The sequence below is a fragment of the Phodopus roborovskii genome, unplaced genomic scaffold, assembly GCF_943737965.1.
Source record: "Phodopus roborovskii unplaced genomic scaffold, PHOROB, whole genome shotgun sequence".
NCBI lineage: Eukaryota > Metazoa > Chordata > Mammalia > Rodentia > Cricetidae > Phodopus > Phodopus roborovskii.
Window position 1 is genome coordinate 9,443,933 of NW_026125489.1, and position 6,000 is coordinate 9,449,932.

At 33.5% G+C, this 6,000-nt stretch overlaps 1 protein-coding gene across 4 annotated transcripts in view; it reads left to right on the plus strand.

The window, feature by feature from the left end:
* Cpsf6 (cleavage and polyadenylation specific factor 6) overlaps window positions 1-5,754 on the plus strand; it is a 29,493-nt gene extending 23,739 nt beyond the window's left edge. For all 4 annotated transcript variants that reach the window (XM_051176198.1, XM_051176200.1, XM_051176201.1 and 1 more), the window contains one exon: window positions 958-5,754. The gene's annotated coding sequence lies outside the window, so the exon portion shown is untranslated. The remainder of the gene's footprint in view (window positions 1-957) is intronic.
* The last annotated feature ends 246 nt before the right edge of the window (window positions 5,755-6,000 follow it).

Genomic DNA, 6,000 nt, shown 5'->3' on the forward strand with positions numbered 1-6,000 from the left:
TACTTGTAATCTTAAAGGATCCTTTAACATTTTTATGACAGAATACCACTAAGCATTGTGTACTTTTGAAAAATAATTTACCCTTTTAGTATTTCTATTTTAAGTTATTTACTATTTCAGTAATCTTTTTAAAGTTAATGTTCGTTTTTGGATTCACACGCCTGCACGCACATTCCTGAGACTAGTTAGCAATTTTATTATTGGCTTCCCTCTTCCCCCTTGATATAAGTTTTCAGTGAAACTTACCGTTGTAGATTCCCATTAGTTGGTGTTTGGTTAGTTGATATAGGTGAAATAGAGTGAAAGTAATGTCTCAAAATTGTATTATGTGTAAAGATTTGTATGTTGATGTCATATTTAATGTCCATATTAAGATATCTATAAATTTTGTAATGTGGAACACCATTGGTTTATAACAAATTGGTAGAAGTTTGTGTATGCTGTCAAATGCAGTTAATTTATTTGTAAATTTCATTGCATTTTATATTCAGTTCAGCATTTGTTAAATGAATTGTGTGGATGAATGAAGAAAATAGCTGCATTCAAATCCAAGCATTTTCTCATTTATTTTGTAGTGTGCATATTTTAGAAAATGATTTATGGCTGTTCTCATCATCACAAAAACAGTAGCTGCTGTATTTTCATTTGTTACTGTAAGTTTTTCTTTGAAAAATTGGCATGTATTGTACAAAATAATGGCCTTTCTATAACAATCACTGAATTTTAAAGATGGTAATGTGTAAAAAGAATGAAATGAGAATTTCTCATTTTGAATTTGTAAATTAGGAGCATTTCTCCACTATGCAGGCAGCTACTGTTTGAGTTACTTTTTATTTTGTGTTAGAATACCTAACAGTGAGTAGATGCACGACTTGTGTATGTATAGCTAAGCCAACATTTTTCTGTGTATTCTGGGGGAATAGCAAAATCTACATCACAAATTTTGACACATTACAGCTGAAGGAAGAGGAACACCTTCCAAGACACAACAGTCTTCATGGGGGAAAGTGACGCTTGTCCAGCAGTTTGCTTCTTGTGCTTGAACTGAACCTGTAAGGATTCATGGATAAACTGAACAGGAATAGATCTGAATAAAGCAGATCTGCATAAATGGTAACCAGTAGCTCTACTTTTACTTTTTATGTTGCTTAATTGTTTTATTTGAAGGAAACCTGTGTGATTTAAAAGTTAATAGCTTTTGCAACTTTATTACTGGTTATATATTTGGCCATTATAATGTGCAAGCAATTGGAAAAACTTCAAGTAAATGCTTGTTTTTATAGTAGTTTGTTCTTGTTAAAATGTTCATATGATAATGTCTGTAAACAGCACCACTTTGATTACAATAGATGTAGTGTTGTAATAAACTGTTGAATGGGGCTGATGTGTAAAGCTGTTCAAGTTATTTGATGTTTACACCTCAGGGAAAGTCTTGTGTGCAGCAATATCTAAAGATAATGTTACTATGACAACATTTTTACTGTCCTTTAAAAAAGCATTGCAATAGGGTGTTTGGATATGCATCAATCTAACCTTGCGTTCAGTGAATTAAACATAACCAATTAAGTGTCTCGCCCTTGATTTTGATATTAGGAAAGGTGATTACATGGATACTTAATATTTCTATATTCTGCTTTTCTAGCTGTTTTTACCTAGTTAGCTTGTGAATTTGCTGAATGGTATGTATGTAAACTTGTAAAAACTGAAATTTGGCAGATATAGCAATCCAGTCAATGTGTTAGGGGTGAAAAAATTGAGGTTGTAACATTTTTGGTAAAGACTCGTGTATTTGCTACAGTAGTGCAGCTCAGTTACACCCCCCCCCCCCTGATATGCTGAAACAGTTAACTGTGAACTGCTAGCATTTAAGAAAGAGTTGATAATTCTGATTCGAGACAGTAATTTTCTGTTTCATGCTGATGGTGCCATAGGCAGTGTAAATACAGCCGTCCAGCAGATAATCGTAAGGAAAGCCCTAGTAGTCTACTGGATAGAGATTCTGAAGGGTGTGATGTTTATTAATGTTGGGTTGTATTCTTCAGTGTGAGTAGTGGGAGATTATAGTTACTCCCTGTCCTCATGGTTCAAGGAATTCTATGTAAATTCCTGTAACCCTCTTTCTTGATTTATGCTTGATTAGAGTTAGTTGATCAGTTGATTCTTTTTTTAAGCTGGCCTTAATAAGAGGCTGCATTAAAAGCACCTGGTAGCATGTGTTTCCCAAAATTAGAAAGACTGTCAACCTGATTGCCTATTTTTATAGGAAGTTAAAAAACTGAATCACTAAAGAAATTTGAGATAAAATCCTTAAGCTAATTTGTTTTAAATATATTTTAAAGATCTTATTACTTTTATAGATCTTTGGATAGTAGGCATTGGCTTTTAAAGTTTGTCTAAATTTAAGGGCAATGCTTAAGGTGTTTATGTACCGAAGATAGAGATGAGGTGCAGCTCAATCTGCACTGCTGTCCTTCAGTCCCGTCTTGTCTGCTCTAATCCTCAACAGTCAGTTTCAGAGTGGCCTTCCACTGCCAGTTCATGTAAAACGTTTTGTGAGCAGAGTATTTTTTGCTAGAGATCATTGGTGTTTACCAGAACTGTTAGCTTTCAGAAATGATTTTTCGTAAGTGTTTAATCTTGTTAAAATGCAAGTTGCCTTTTAATTTGAGACTTGTATCAAAATCTGTTTTCTTGTTTTGTGTATAGGTATTGTAAGTTTTTGTCATTTCTTAGCTTTTTTAATAGTTTAATTGCAATACCCTAATGTGAAGACGTTTGGACATACATATGTTTACAAGGGAAATTAGTTAATAGTAAGATTAAAAGGTAAGTAAAATGTCCACAAGATAAATTTTCTCTGAACACTTTTAAAATGGAATCACAAATACATATACTTGAAATGAAACTGGAGGTTTTGTACTAATTTTAACCCCTCGCTACCTTTCCTTTCCTTTCCTCTTTAATTGCTCCCTTCATGCCCGCCCTTCTCCTTGCTTGGCTTATCTCATTAAGTGACTTCAGTTGCAGACAGTGTCAGTGTACTAGAGTTCCTTGCTGCTGCTAGCCTATTATTTTAAGTGTTGTCAGGAAGAAATAAAACAACTTTGGTTTGACTAATTTTGCAAAGTCTCCTACCTGATAACACATGAATGTATAGCAGTAAAAGTGAAAATTGCAAACCCTGTTTTGTTTATCAAAGTCCTTGTGTTGTTTAGGAGCCAATGCTATTTGAAAGTTTATTTTTGATGTGTAAGAAAAAAAAAAAACAATCCAAAGAGATAAATCTTTGCAAAGACACCAAATAAATAAACAGAGAGGGAAAAGGGGGAGGAGAGGGGAGTCTTAAGATGGTAATTCATACAGTGGCGATGGAAACAAGCTTGAGTTACTCGGAACCCCAGCATGGCCCAGTGCTGTGTGGTCAGCCCCTCAGCTAGCAGTAAGTCATAGATAGATGCCAGGGGAAGCACCCGCACGCTATTTCTCCTGGAGCAGCACCTGGAACTCATTACACTGCTGTGAGGTAAAGCAAATGTGTGTGTAGAAACAATATTTCAGTGTAAATTCAAAAGTGTTCGTGTTTTGTCAGTTTTCAGCAAGATTTTGAGTAGCTTGCCATAGCTATTGATCGTGTATGTTAGCCCGTTTAATGGCTCCTTTACCTAGAATATTCTTAAGCGGTTAACTACAATTTGGAATTCACAAAGTATAGCTTAAGATATTATTTTCATTTGGTTCTCCTATGGAGGATGTTGCTTTAGTTTTACTAGTTTAAAGTCAGTTCTAAAAATGAACATGGGGATTTTAATGAACATTATATAACATTTTATAGTGAAGGGGAATTGTTGAGAAGGGTAAGACTTTCTTTCCTTGTGTGTTGAAATGTGCCAACAATCTGAGTTCATTCTGTTTGATACAAATGAGATGCTCTTCTGTTGGGAGTGCTCTTAATTGACATTCTAGTTTTGTTACCCAGATGGTCATTGCATTATGTGTAACAAGCCCCAATGTCGGGTTTTAAGCTTCAGTTTAATTCTTTTTTTTTTTTTTTTAAGGAAGAAGTTTATGTTCTGATTCTTTACTGAAAATACAGTGTTGAGATTCTTGCTATTGCACAGATAACTGATTTTTAAATTTTATTCTTGCAGTCCATTTGCATCCCATACCCTCTGTAAATGACTCTCCCAGTTGTATGTACATACTAAATGCACGCATACCCATTGTACATATTAAACATTTTTTTGTGCTAAAATATTACCAAGTAGGAATTTTGTAGCAAAGCATTCTATTTTTATGTTCTTATAGTATATGTGTTAACATTAATCTTCAGTTTAAACACTGGTGTGTTAATTTTTAGCAACTTGACTCCTAGAAGCCTTAGACTAATTTTGACATAAACATTCAACCAAAAATTATAAATTTATTGAGATGTGGCCTTATATATGGTATTTCTTGTGTTCATAATGTCATTTTTATTTTTTAAATTTAGATTTTATTTAAATCAAGACTTAGAATTAGTTCCATAAGTGTCTAGGCTTCTGGGAGGAAGTTCTTATACTCTTCTTTCTTGGCATTAGAAAGAAGCAATATGACTATGAATATTCAGAATATTCAGGCCATTGTGTTATATTCAGATTGGCTTAGGTTTGTTTTAACCCAATGTTTCTTTAAAAGTTGCAGGTTGTTGGCATTCACTGAATATACAGCTACTTTTTGTATGGGATGTATGAACTCTTGTTACATTATACTACCCAGATTCCAGTGTTTTCAAGACTTCCTGTTACATTAATTATACTGTAGTGGGAGACTTTGAAAAAATTAGGTAAAATTCAATTGAAGTCACACAAATCTCGAATGATATCTGTGAATAGTGAATACTACGAGCAGTTTTTATGTGGGAATACCTTAAAACTCCACCATGGGAGTAAATTACATTCATTTCATAATTGGGCAGACCATTCATTTTAGTAAAAATAGTTCATTTTGAAGATGTATTTTTTTTTTTTTTGCCATGCTGTTAATGGGTAACACTTCTCAGCATTTCTGTATGCAAATTATTTTAAAATACAGTGATAAATTCATGTTTGTTTGTTTTATTTATTTTTTTTTTTTAAACTTTGGAAATTGTAGTACTCAGGTGGTATTTAATGGGAAATGGCCCTTTGAGGTGGATCATGATATATTTTGAGGACTGCATTTATAACAGTTAGGACTTTTAGCCTTAAAAAAATTCTATTATTTCTACCCTTGCATCCCATGGTATATTAGCAAAGTAGTTTACTTCCCAGCTTAGCCTTACACAGTTGTTTTAAAAATTTTAATGGAAAGCCCTTAGCAACAACAAAAAAATTGTATCATATTCCAATACCCATGAATTATTGAATAATCACCCTTTGTAAATAAGCTGTCTAATATCAGAAGGCCAAAGAAAGCGTTGAGATTTTAGCTATTGAATGTGGTGACTTCCTAAGAGTTCTGTGCAAAAGGTAAGGTAATATTCCATCAAATAGGCACCTATTTGGTGTTCATGAAAGCTAGACTTCCATATTAGCTTCTTTCAAAAAACGTATTCCCATTTTATTAAAATGTTTGTACTTGCAAATTTGTGTTTAATGTTTACTTTGTCTTTCCTTTCTTTAGCATTTAGGTGACTGTTCAGCAGTTTGCTATATGGTCATTGTTGGCCTTAAACTGCGCTAGTAACAAGCATGGTATATATCTTGTATTGAAAATAAAAACAAAGTTTTGATAACACTTTGCAGTTTGTCCTTTTTGTTTGTTTGACTTACAATTTATTTTGTTCAACTTTATTGGGAGACTGCAGTATTAACAGAGATTAGACTCTCTCTGGATTTTGTCTAAGCCAGCCTCTTTGAGTTATCAGTTAACTCTATTCTTGTGTGTTGTGTAGACACTTGACTGTCAGACCAAAGGACAATACGGAGGGTTAGTTCTTGCTTTCCGCCATCAGATAGCATGTCCCTTCTTTCTTACTACACA